Genomic DNA, 13,008 nt, shown 5'->3' with positions numbered 1-13,008 from the left:
TAAGGTTAAATCTAAGCTTTTGGGGGATATGATTTTGGCCTTTTGAATCATGCTTAGAGATTTTATAAAATATTCTTGCCTGTAATCTTACTCTTTTCAATTAATTTTCTTTTCTTTTCTTTTCTTTTTTTTTCTGGGTCTGGCTCTATTGCCCAGGCTGGAGTGCAGTGGTATGGTCTTGGTTCACTGCAACCTCTGCCTCCCGGGTTCAAGCCCTCCTCCCTCTTCAGCCTCCTGAGTAGCTGGGACCACAAGTGTGCACATGCCTGACTAATGTTTGTATTGTTTGTAGAGATGGGGTTTCGTCATGTTGCCCAGACTGGTCTCAAACTCCTGGGCTCAAACAGTCCTTCTGCCTCAGCCTTCCAAAGTGCTGGGATTATAGGCGTGAGTCACGGTGCTTGGCCTCCAGTTACTTGGCCTCCAGTTAGTTTTCTACGTGTAACTGTGATGATATTTCTAAATGCCCATTGGTTTTGTCACTTGGATTTGCTTAAAATCCACGCAGCGCTCCCCACAGCCCTCGGGTTGAAGAGTCCCCGAGAGCTGACCTGTTTTGCTGGTCGGCTGCTCCCTGGCTTGGCTGGGTGCTGGTTTTGCTGGTCGGCTGCTCCCTGGCTTGGCTGGGTGCTTTGCAAACACGCTTCTTCTGAGACCTGCCTATCCGGCCACTGTCAGGCCCAGGGACGCCGGCTGCACCTGGGCACAGACACCCCGTGAAAGCACCTTGTTCCTCACACTCAGTGCCTTGGCACGCACCACTACCTCTCCTAATGTTCTTTCTACTTCTTTCTTCAATTGACCTTTGAAATGTTTAAGCACCCTGCAGCCTAAGGCAAGTACCTTTCACTTGATGGCTGCCAAGAAAAGCACCTGGGCAGCCTTGCTGGGGGTGTCAGTGTAGGTACTGTCCACCCACTGGGGAAGGCAGGGGCCTCTGCACACCCCACACCTCTGATTTATATCTTCCCCTCAAATTATATCATAAACATCCTTCCTTGCTAGCACAGAAGTACCTGCCTCAGGTCTTCATAGCTCCACAGTCACCTGAGGGGACAGCTGAATCTGTTCAGCCGCTTTCTCTGCTGACCTCATCCAAGTCTCACCACCCAGTGTTTCTCCTGTAAATGGCACAGCTTCGCGTAGACACGCTGACAACATTCATGGGGGTCCACGTGGAGTCACAGGCCTGCTGCCCACATCATCCACTGTCCCAGCGTGGACTTAAAGGACTCATCAGAGACTTCAGGTCGAACATGAAACATTAATTCTGAAAGAACAGACAGAAACAAAACACATTAGACCAGAAGGACAAAGAGCCTGGGAGGAGCACCTTCAGCCAGGAGGGGTGGCATCTGGAATTGTGGCGTCTCTGGGTGGAGGAAGGACGCTCCACCTGAGGTCCCCGCAGGCAACAGCCCTGGACTGGTGGCCGCCGAGTCCCTGGAGATGGCAGGGCAGGGCAGGGCAGGTGGACAAGGTGTGGTTGACAGTGGGTGCTGGCTGAGTTTGGATATAGAGTATGTGGTCCCAGGACACCCTCAGAGAAGTTTGGAAAATTTATTCCTGAAAATGTGCGACAATGGGCTGCAGGGTGTGGAAATATGCGTATTCTCCCCTAGTGATGCAACGGTTAGGAAGGGAAATTTGGCAGCATTTGTTGGTGAAAGGTGTAAAGCAGGCATTCCTGCTGGTTCAGCAATCCCACCTCCTCGTCAATCCCACCTCCTCGTCAACCCACCTCCTCGTCAACCCCATCTCCTCATGTCCCCTCATGAATCACCCACACATGGGCATTCTTCATTATGAAATGTATTGCAGTTGTTGGAAACAAGATGGTTCGACAATAAAAAGAATGAGCTACAAGCCATGAAAAGGCATGGAGGAACCTTGAATGCATGTCACTAAGTGGAAGAAGCCAATCTAAAGAAGCCACATTCTCTATGAGTCCAACGACAGGACATTTTGGAAAAGGTGGAACTGGGAATAATAAGATCAGTAATAAGGTGAGTGATTGCCAGGGGTTGACAGACGGGGAGGAATGAGTGGGGGAGCACAGAAGATTACTAGGCCAGTAAAATGATTCTGTAGGATACTGTAGTGGTGGATCCATGTCATCATACATTTGTCCAAACCCATAGAATGTGCAACAGCAAGACTGACCTCCAATGTAAACTGTGGACTAAGAATGGAGAGAGGCACTGGGTGTGGTGGCTCACCCCCTAAGATCGGAGAGAGGCGCTGGGTGCGGCTGGGTGCGGTGGCTCACACCTGTAATCCCAGCACTTTGGGAGGCCAAGAAGGGTGGATCATTTGAGGTCAGGAGTTTGAGACCAGCTTGTCCAACATGGTGAAACCCAATCTCTACTAAAAATATTCAAAAAATTAGCTGGGTGTGGTAGCACACCTGTAACCTCAGCTACTCTGGAGGTTGAGGCAGGAGAATCACTTGAACCTGGGAGGCGGAGGTTGCAGTGAGCCGAGATTGCGCCACTGTACTCCAGCCCGGGCGACAGAGTGAGACTCTGTCTCAAAAAAAAAAAAAAAGAAAAGAAAAGAGAAAAAGAATGGAAGAGAGGGTCATTACCAGATGATTGATCAATTCATTATTTAATTAATATGGTTAATTTCGTGGACCCCATAGAGCATTCAGGACTCCAGTCTGGCGTGTAAGGAGCTGGGATGTCATCACTTATACTCTCAGAATAAGAAAAAAACTGAACCATCTGAAAATCGACGCCTTTTCTTTGGTCTGCCACAGAATCAAGGCATAGGGAAAAACCACTGCCCAAAGCCCCAGAGAGGCAGGAGCACGCACAGGAGCACAGCTGAACGGAGCGGAAGCGCCGTGTGGATCCAGTACCAGCAGGAACACCAAACTGCCACTGATGCCTGCTGGAACGTGGGAAGAAAAAACCACCTATCTAGAGTTCTATGTCCAGTGAAATTACCTTAAGGGGATTTGTTGTCAGTAGATCTGCCTTGTAAGAAATGTTACAAGAAGTTCTTCAGAGAAGGAAAATGATGTAGGTCAGAAACTCATATTTCTCCTTGGCTCGCTGATGGCTGTTGTCTTAGTCCATTTGTGTTGCTATAAAGGCACACCTGAAGCAGCGTAATTCATAAAGAAAGGAGGTTTATTTGGTTCACAGTTCGGCAGGCTGTGCAAGGAGTGTGGTGCCAACATCTGCTTCTGGTGAGACCTCAGGAAGGTCCACTCATGGCGGAAGGTGAAGGGGAGCTGCTTGTGCAGAGATCATGTGGCCAGAGGGGAGATGAGAGAGGGGCGAAGGCACCAGGCTCTTTTCAACAATGAGCTCTTGGGGGGACTCATAGAGCAAGAACTCTCTCATTCCTGCCAGCACCAAGCCGTTCCTGAGGGATCCAGCCCCATAACCTGAACACCTCCCACTAGGCCCCACTTCCAACACTGGGGGTCACATTTCAACACGAGGTTTGGGGAGACAAATATCCAAACCATACCCAGCAACTTCTCCCTGTGTCTTCCTTTCATCTTCCCTCTGTGCACTTGTGTGTCCCCATCTCCTCTTCTTATAAGAATACCAATCCTAGGCCAGACACGGTGGCTCACACCTGTAATCCCAGCACTTTGGGAGGCCAAGGATGGTGGATCACCTGAGGTCAGCAGTTCGAGACCAGCCTGGTCAACGTGACAAAACCTCATCTCTGCTAAAAATACAAAAAAAAATTAGCCAGGTGTGGTAGCTCATGCCTGTAATTCCAACTACTTGGGAGGCTAAGGCAGGAGAATCATTTGAACCCAGGAGGCAGAGGTTGCAGTGAGCCGAGATTACACCATTGGACTCCAGCCTGGGCAACAAGAGTGAAACTCTGTCTCAAAAAAAAAAAAAGAATACCAATCCTTTTGGGTTAGGGCCCAACAATATGACTTCATTTAACCTTATTACCCTCATCTAGACCCCATGTGCAAATACAGTCACATAGGGGTTAGGACTTCAACGTGTAAATTTGGGGACACACAACTCAGTCCATAAGAGTCCAAGGAAGAGGTCAGGGCTCAAAATAAGAACTTGGCTTCCTTGACACAGAGATGACTGTCCTCAGTGACCCTCCTCCTGTTGTATGTGCGACAAGCCTGTTAGCTTGGTGTGATACAAATCCTGTGATTATGCTATGTCATGTGGTAAAAGGGATTTTTAGATGGAATCAAGGTCCCAAGCCAGCTGACTCAGTTAATCAAAAGAAAAATAATATCGAGTAGGCCTGACCCAATCAGGTGAGCCCTTGAAAAGCAAACTTTTCCTCTGGCTGGCCTCAAGGAAGAATGCAGAGACCTAAGCTTTGAACTCCCGCTGGCCAACAGCCAGCCAAAGCCAGGGACCTCCCTCAGACAACCACAGGGTCTGACTTCTGCCACAGCCTCAGTGAGCTCGGAAGACCACCTGAACTCCAGATGCAGCCTCCCAAGACCCTGGGCAGAGGGCTGAGCTTCACGTGCACAGAATTCTGACCTACAGAAGCGGAGGTGATAGCTGGGTGTTGTTCTCCACTCTAAGCTTGTGCTAAATTGTGCAGCAGTAGCGTTTCCCACACTTGCCATGGCATTTCCTTTCTCCCTCTCCTTCCTCCAGCCTGTGGCCGTATGCCTGCTCTCTGCACCCCATATACCATGGTAGTCCAGGCCTTGGTCCTCCCCCACACCCCAGGATCACCACAGTGACCTGCTATTTTTAACCATATGTTTAAAACGGGGTAGAAAGACAGAAGCATGTCAAGTTCATGAAGCGTGAGTTCCAGAGACACTCTGACTTCACAAGTGAGTGACTGTGGATCTTTCTCACCCTATCATCTTCTTTCTTGGTTCATTTAAACACGTGCTTCTTATCCACCACGTTGCTATTTCTTGACATGTGCTCTGAGCACCACTTGTCACACATGGCTTGGAGAGCTGGGGTCCTGCCTCCAATGTGCAGAATCTGAATGATCAGCACAGGGCCGGGCATTTGCCTGTTCTCCTGGGGGCTTTTGGATATATTAAAATGTCATAATTCCTCTGGTGTCTAACCAGAAGTGTGGGAAATAGAAAGATGAATGGGTTATGGTCCGCATCTTCCAGGAGTTCACAAATTCAGCCTAATGAAGAGGAAAAGATGCCTTCAATGACAATATAAGAGTGTCTGAGTCCGTTTTGTGATGCTATAGCAGAACACCACAGGCTAGGTAATTAAGAAATAGTCTATGTTTATTTGGCTCATGATTCCAGAGGCTGGGAAGTCCAAGATCGAGGTTCCTTCCTGCCGTGTCATAACGTGGTGGAAGGCATCAGTCACATGGGCAAGAGAGAGCACGGGCTCAAAGTTGCATCAGCATTAATCCCTTCATGAGGGTGGAGCCCTCGTGACCCCCACACTCCCATATGGCCCCACCTCCCAGTGCTGTTGCCTTGGGGATTAAGTTTCTAACATGTATTTTTTGGGGGACACATTGAAGCCATAGCAGGGAGAATATGGTAAGTTCCATAAGCAAGCTCTAAGGCCTGAAAATGTAAATGCCCCCATGTAGAAACCTGGCTATGAGTTGAGGGTGATCTGAATCTTTTTATTTATATTTTTGAGACAGAGTCTCGCTCTGTTGCCCAGGCTGCAGTGCAGTGGCCTGATCTCTGCGCACTGTAATCTCCACCTCCCAGGTTCAGATTTTTCTCCTGCCTCAGCCTCCCGAGTAGGTGGGATTATGGGCGCCCGCCACCACGCCTGGCTAATTTTTGTATTTTTGGTAGAGACGGGTTTTACCATGTTGGCCAGGCTGGTCTTGAACTCCTGACCTCATGATCTGCCCGCCTCAGCCTCCCACAGTGCTGCAATTACAGGCATGGGTCACCACGCCCAGCCCAGATTCATTTTTTAAAATATGATTTTAGTAACATTTTAGTAACATTAGTTACATCTCTTTTTTTTTCCTTTTTTTTTTTTTTCTGTAGGCTAGGGCACAGTCCCCAGAAATCTGTGGATTAGGGCCAAGGATAGATGAAGGAACCTGAAACCAGGATGTCAAATGTTGTTGCAGGAGATAAGCAATTTGGGCTCCATAAAAACTGGAATGTGCTGAAGTTAGCAGAGATCTGGCTCAATGAACGTATCAGACGTCGAGGGCCACATCGACTTTAAAGGTCATGGGCCACAAAACACAGGGTCCAAGTGTGTGCCCAGAGTGACAGCGGTTTTCCTAACGCCTCTGAGGATAATGCTGTTGGCCCCGCTAACTAATGAGGGTGTTTGTGATGAAAAGGCAACAGCGGCCAGGACTATGCTGACTATGGGGTGCTGGGGCTGTGGGGAGAGAGGGACCTCAGCAGTCGTGTGTTTGTCGTGGGCGTGGACAGCTCAGGACAGCACAGCTCTGAGCTGGGTGGACAGGATCAACACCTACTGCGGGGCCAGGCCTCCATGGGAGCCCTGGGAGTGAGGCTTACAGAATACTGACAGGCTGTAATGGTGTAGACGCACAGGCTATGACGCATAATCCCAGGCAAGGCCTCCACCCGGGGCTGCCTTACACGCTGAGGCCCGAGATGACTGCCTGGGAACCATGCAGGGTCAGGCTGGGAGTGGACGGGGCACCTGCTAGGTCCTCACAGCTCAGCACCCACCTGCCTGTGGTCCACACAGCACCAGTTTCCTTGGGAGAACGCATCCTTCCAGCCGTGTGTCTGTCTGTCCTGCCAGGAGTGCCCGTGGGGCGAGGCCGGGCTGAGGGCCCTGCGTGGCTGTTGGCGAATCCCACGGTGGTGCTCAGTGGAGCATCCCAAGGACAGAAGGCGGTGGTGCTGATTCACTTCTGAGGCACAATCAGAGACCAAGGTCCCGCCTGGACTCCGAGGCCCCCTGGGCCTAGGCCAGGGCCAGTTTCTCTGCTCTCATTTCCCCACCTCTGTGTGGCTCCTGGATCATCTCAATGACACTGTGCCTGCTCCCCGCCATTTCTCAGTTCTACAATTCGAAGGCGATCCGTATTTTCAGGCAGCTTACAGTCTTGTCAGAGACACCAAGAACACAGCAGACGCTCTGGAAGAATCAACAACTGACAGATACTTGTATAGAAGCAGGAACAAACTAAAGAAGAAAGGAAACATGCCATTTAGAGTCATTTCTGCACTCACCAGGTGCTGATTCGTTAAATAATCGATGAAACAGTTGTTTATTCGCCAAGTTGTTCAAACATTTGTTAACGGGCACCTACTAGATAGCAAGACCCGACGCCGTAAAGAAAACACGGTGACGTCACACGTTGGGAGATGACTGACGTCTGCTGCTTAGCATGAGAACTAAGCAGGTGACATTTTGGTTTAGAATCCTCAGCTGATTTATGTCAAACAAGCAAAGGAAGCAACCATGGAAACAGAGCTCAGGCCCCTTCCCGGCAGCGGCTTTGCTGTTTGGGAGAGAGAGGCTTCATGGACTCACTCATTATTTCAGTTTATCCCTATTTGGAGCATAACGTTGTTTGAAAAAGCAGAAAGGGACTTAGGTGTAGATGAATTGAATACACCCGTGGGTTCTTGTATGTGTGGGTTTTGTGTGTGTATGTGTGTGTGTGATTTTATTTTGCTTCTATCTAAAAATCTCTCTAAAAAGACACTAGAGGCGACGAAGATAGAGAAGGAGAAAAAGAAGAAGGAGGAGGCTGGGTGTGGTGGCTCACATCTGTGATCCCAGCACATCGGGAGGCCAAGGCAGGAGAATAGATTGAGGCCAGGAGTTCAAGACCAGCCTGGGTAACATAGTGAGACCCCATCTCTATAAAAAATTTAAAAAGATAGCCGGGCATGGTGGCGCACACCTGTAGTCCCAACTACTTAGGAGGCTGAGGTGGGAGGATCACTTGAGCCCAGGAGTTTGAGGCTGCAGTGAGCCATGATCGTACCACTGCACCCCAGCCTGGGTGACAGAGCCAGACCCTGTCTTGATAAACAGGAGGAAAGAAGGATGTGGTACAACCCTTTCAGGACAAACAAAATGGAAGAGGAGGCATGGGCGAGGAGCCGTGGGAGCTGGGCCAGTGGTGTCCGCACATCCTACCGAGGAAGCCGAAGGACAGTGGAGCCGCAAGCAAGCACATTTGCAGCTCAAACCCGAGAGGCATAGAACGGGAGCATCAGCATCCATGGGTGTCGGGTGAAGGCAGGCCTGAAATAAAAGGCTCGCTGGAGATGGGGCAAGAAGCCTGCTCCTCCACCTCTCACAGAAGGTGAGTAACCCCCCCGCTGTGGCCAGCGCCTGGAGAAGGTGTGTTCTCTGGGCCACACAGAGAGAAGTCTCTCCTGGGATGGTTTGAGTCTGAGGCCACCTCCTCTTCCCCATGGTGGCCGACGCCTGGAGAAGGTGTATTCTCTGGACCACACAGAGAGAGATATCTCCCGGGATGGTTTGAGTCTGAGGCCACCTCCTCTTCCTCACTTGGCTCTCGAAACACTGGCAGCCAAAGGATTACTGTCTCCCAGACAAGGCGTTTGAACACTTTCCTTTAAAGGACCTCATTCATCCACTTGGAAAGCCACGAAGATCCTAACAGGAAGGCGTCTCAGATGAGGCTTCCCCCAAGATCACAGAACAATGTGGCCACACACAGAGCTGCAGTCAGCCTGGTAGTGGCTGCTTTGCTGGGTGGACAGCGCCAAATCTTCAGACTCCTGGGGAAAGCATCCACGGTCAAGTTCACACAGAAACAGGACAAACAGAAAGCCATTCGGAGGAAATGGGCGCCGCGCAGGGAGAACACCTCAAGGAATAAAAATGCTAGAATTTACATCCTTAGAGAGAGAAGTAGATATCGAACGCATGAAACAAGAACAGAACACTTAAAAAAGAAATGTATTCAAGGAAACAAAAGCTTGTGCAAAAAAAATTAAACTATGAGAGCAAAAACGCCAACCTCAAAAGAAAGGTTGGAAGATAAAATCTTTAAAAACTCTCAGAAGGTAAAACCAAAAGACAAAGAGATGAAAAATGAAAGAATAAAGATACATTTTTGGTTCAGTGAGTAGCTAAAACATTTAAAATAAATGAGTTCCAGCCTGAGCAAAGAATGAACAAGACCCACAAGGCATGTCACGAAATCACAGAGCTCTAGGGAGGAGACTCAACCCTTACTGCCGAGAGAGTCAGAAGCCAGCCTGACACTGGGCCAGGCGGAGGCAACCCCGGACTTCAGCAGGCAACAGAGGGAGGAATGCCGGGAATTCCGTGAGCACACCATCTCCATTAAGCTTCCTCACCCAGCCACAATCTCCACTCACTGCAACCTCCGTCTCCTGGGTTCAAGCGATTCTCCTGCCTCAGCCTCCCGAGTAGCTGTGATTACAGGCATGTGCCACCATGCTCCACTAATTTTTTGTGTTTTTAGTAGAGACAGGGTTTTACCACGTTGGCCAGGCTGGTCTTGAACTCCTGACCTCAGGTGATCCACCGCCCTCGGCCTCCCAAAGTGCTGGGATTACAGGCGTGAGCCACCATGCCCGGCCCCGTTTTCTATTTTCTAGAGCAGTGTTTTTGATGGACTGCGTTATCCTCTCATATGTGTGGTTCTGGCTCAGGAAACAGTCAAGCAGAGGCTTCTAGAAATGGATAAAAGATTGGATTCAATTCCCACTAAGATTCCTTCTGTCTCCAAGACCCTGTAATCCTTATGGCATGAAAATCTCATTAACATGAAACCTGGTAATTTGTAATTTGTACTAATCATACTGAGCTCAAGTAGGAGTGCGGCATTGAGCTCATAAAAAGGCTGTCCCAGCAAGTAATGCTGCTTGAGAACAAACTGAGGTCAAACTTTATAGATGCACCATACAAGCAGTTTGTGTGATAATTAAAATAGTTCTTAGAGATAGTTTCCAAGAATGTTTTTCTACTTAGCAACCCTTTATTAGCATACTTTTTGGTTACTGAATATACTTGACATTTCCCTCATTCCACGGCCTTCCCTCCAATTAGCCTGAATTGATAGGGTTTTTACCCCACGTAAGCATCTTGACTACCGCCGCAGAAAGAAGATGTGAATGAGGGTGCTGTAACCTAAGGAACAAAGACAGGTCACTGAGGACGGAGACTCTGACTTCCACTTGGCTGTTGTCAGTAGGATTTTCCTGAAAGCTCATCCTCTGACAATTTCACGTGCTTTGTTGATGATATCTCAAAGAGCTAACATTCCTTGAGCCACAAAGAAGAACTTGGCCGATGGAATGAAGTGATGGCAACACCGGAAGAAATGCCATCTTCTTCAGAGTCTGGTAGCTGTGGGTGTGAGCGCCCTTGCGTATGATGGCTTCTGCGTGACAGTGAGCACACATCCTGGAGAAAGGGCTAGAAAGAGAATAGGCAGTTCTATCTGACTGCAAATGCAATATAAGTCACAGAATGCTGTGTCTGGGGAGAAAGCTGTTATGATCTTACGCTTTATTAATAGTACATTCCCCAAAACAATGGCTATTCTCCAAGCCCTGTGACCCTCTGCGTTGGTAGAACACACCTTCCATGCTGAACTTGGGCCCTGGCACTGTATTTTAAGAGAGACATGGGCAGACAAGTGCAGACTGAGGTAGGGTAAAACACCAGGAACTCTGTCTTATGAGGAATAGTGGAAGGAAATGGGAATAATTTCTGGATTGGATAGAATTTCAGGCAAACACGAAAGATCTTTTTAAATATTCGGGGGGGCCGGGCGCGGTGGCTCAAGCCTGTAATCCCAGCACTTTGGGAGGCCGAGATGGGCGGATCACGAGGTCAGGAGATCGAGACCATCCTGGCTAACCCGGTGAAACCCCGTCTCTACTAAAAAATACAAAAAACTAGCCGGGCAAGGTGGCAGGCGCCTGTAGTCCCAGCTGCTCGGGAGGCTGAGGCAGGAGAATGGCGTAAACCTGGGAGGCGGAGCTTGCGGTGAGCTGAGATCTGGCCACTGCACTCCAGCCTGGGCGACAGAGCGAGACTCTGTCTCAAAAAAAAAAAAAAAAAAAAAAAAAAAATACTGGGGGGGAAAGTAAGGGGAAAAATGGTTCCTTTTACAAGGTAGGCGGTGACAATCTATATTCTGTCTCCCTCCGTTTACCTTCCCGGTTTGTTCTCCCATCTCCCAGCTCCACTCCAGGTGACGGTTCAGACTTGGAATTCAGCTGCTGCGGGTGTTTTCCAGAAAGCTTGATGACAAGGGCTCTTCCTGACTTTTATAAAAGCTTGGAAGAATTTAGTGGTAGGATAGATAGAGGAGCGATGCTTTTAAGAATTAGGAGAAAAGGCTGGGTGCGGTGGCTCACACCTGTAGTCCCAGCACTTTGGGAGGCAGAAGTGGGTTGATCACTTACGGCCAGGAGTTTGAGACCAGCCTGGCCAACATGGCAAAATCCAGTATCTACTAAAAATACAGAAATTAGCCAGGTGTGGTGGCGCACGCTTGTAGTCCCAGTTACTCAGGAGACCGAGGCACAAGAATTGCTTGAACCAGGAGGTGGAGGCTGCAGTGAGCCGAGATTGCATCATTGCGCTCCAGCCTGAACGGCACAGCGAGACTACGTCTCAAAAAAAAAAAGAAAAAAAGAAAATTAGGAGAAAAAGAACTGTTCTGGGAAGAAAGGAATGGAAGTATCCCAAGATTAGAGGAAGGCTGACTTCCATTTTATGGAGATGTCCAGAAGAGAGGACCGCAGGGGCAGCTGAGGGAGTTGGTGACCGGCACGCCCACACAGAAGGCAAGGGACTGGAGCATTTCGGCAGTCATGAGCCCTGACTGATGCCTGTGGGAGGTCCCTGGGTGCTTGGCTCTGCGCCAACTCCAGGGACCTCTTCATTGTCCCGGCGCCGTCGGACAGTGACCGGGAACTAATAACGAGGGAGATGAAGTGTTGCCACAACGCTGATGGAAAAAGGCTTAGACATGAATGTAAACTGACTTTAAAGAAAGTACTTTCTTGCATGCCTCTATTTATGGATTAGATAACTATACATTTACACAGCTCAAGGACAGATCAAGGACCAATGCGTAGAAGGTTCTGGAAGGAATAGTTAATGCAAAAAGAAATTTCTAAGCATTGTCACTCCCATCAGTAGGAGAGTGCTTTTGGAAGCCAGAGCTCCTGCCACAGGGCAAACACTGACATCCATCTTTCAGGGGTGTTTTAAGGGAAAATTCCATGATGAGTGTCACACACTGGATTAAGCAATATCTTCCATCCCTCCCAAATCTGGGGTTCTGTCGTTCTATGAATTATCAGAATCCCTGGCTCACAAGTGGGACTGGACTGAGGCTCTAAGAGCTTGTAAATATTTGCACAGCAGTCCTTTGAAAGCACTCATCGGGACTTCTGTGCCATAACACTCTGCCCTGAGTGACCACCGAAGTGTTTATTTTACTCTGGCTCCTCGGACGGGTGACTGAACTCATTTGCAAACAGGGAAAAGACAGCCGTGTCAACTTTGATTGATCTCAAGGTCAGAGGTGTTGTTTTCCTTCTTGTTGTGTAAGGAATGTGTTTTTTTCTTCTTATGGTAACTGTAAGACTGGACTGAGCACAAGAGAGAGGACATTTGAAGTACATGTTGCAAGTACCGCCGGAGGGATTAGGGACAAATGAAATGGAGGCAGAGATTGGGAAGACAGTGGAAGTATTAAGGTTACTTCCCAGCCCGGCTGAGCATTTTATGACGGATGTGTCAGAGCTCCAAGTGCTGGCCTTCGCTCGACCGCCCTGAGATTGCTCTGCTGTGTGTCAGAGGACATCATCAGTGTTTGCAAAATCCAATTAAAGCAGTATTAGTGCACACGGGCGCACGGAGCCGCCCAGCGCGTTTCATGCCCAGTCCCTCTGGCAGTTCTGGGAGCCCAGCCGCAGTTTTAGAAAAGAGTTATTTGGATGAGACTTTGGAACAGAATTTTTTTCTCCAATTTAAATTATTTTTCATTTTATTGAAAACTTCCAGAGTTTCATTTAGTTCAAATATGAAAGCAGGGAAAAGAAACTTTTCCTTCCTTTTTGTG

General features: G+C 48.8%; 1 protein-coding gene across 4 annotated transcripts in view; it reads right to left on the bottom strand.

The window, feature by feature from the left end:
- Positions 1–302: 302 nt before the first annotated feature.
- LOC116269515 overlaps positions 303–13,008 on the bottom strand; it is a 32,422-nt gene continuing 19,716 nt past the window's right edge. For 3 of the 4 annotated variants that reach the window (XR_004177132.1, XM_031652565.1, XM_031652566.1), the window contains 2 exons: positions 6,632–7,094; positions 303–1,270 (listed from right to left, as the gene is read on the bottom strand). The gene's annotated coding sequence lies outside the window, so the exon portion shown is untranslated. Of the gene's footprint in view, positions 1,271–6,631; positions 7,095–9,404; positions 10,341–13,008 lie in introns of those variants that run through there. The other variant, XM_031652567.1, reaches the window with a different exon arrangement.

This window comes from Papio anubis, chromosome 11, assembly GCF_008728515.1.
Source record: "Papio anubis isolate 15944 chromosome 11, Panubis1.0, whole genome shotgun sequence".
Taxonomy (NCBI): domain Eukaryota; kingdom Metazoa; phylum Chordata; class Mammalia; order Primates; family Cercopithecidae; genus Papio; species Papio anubis.
Note: the sequence above shows the minus strand (reverse complement) of the source record. Positions and strands in the feature narration are given on the sequence as shown.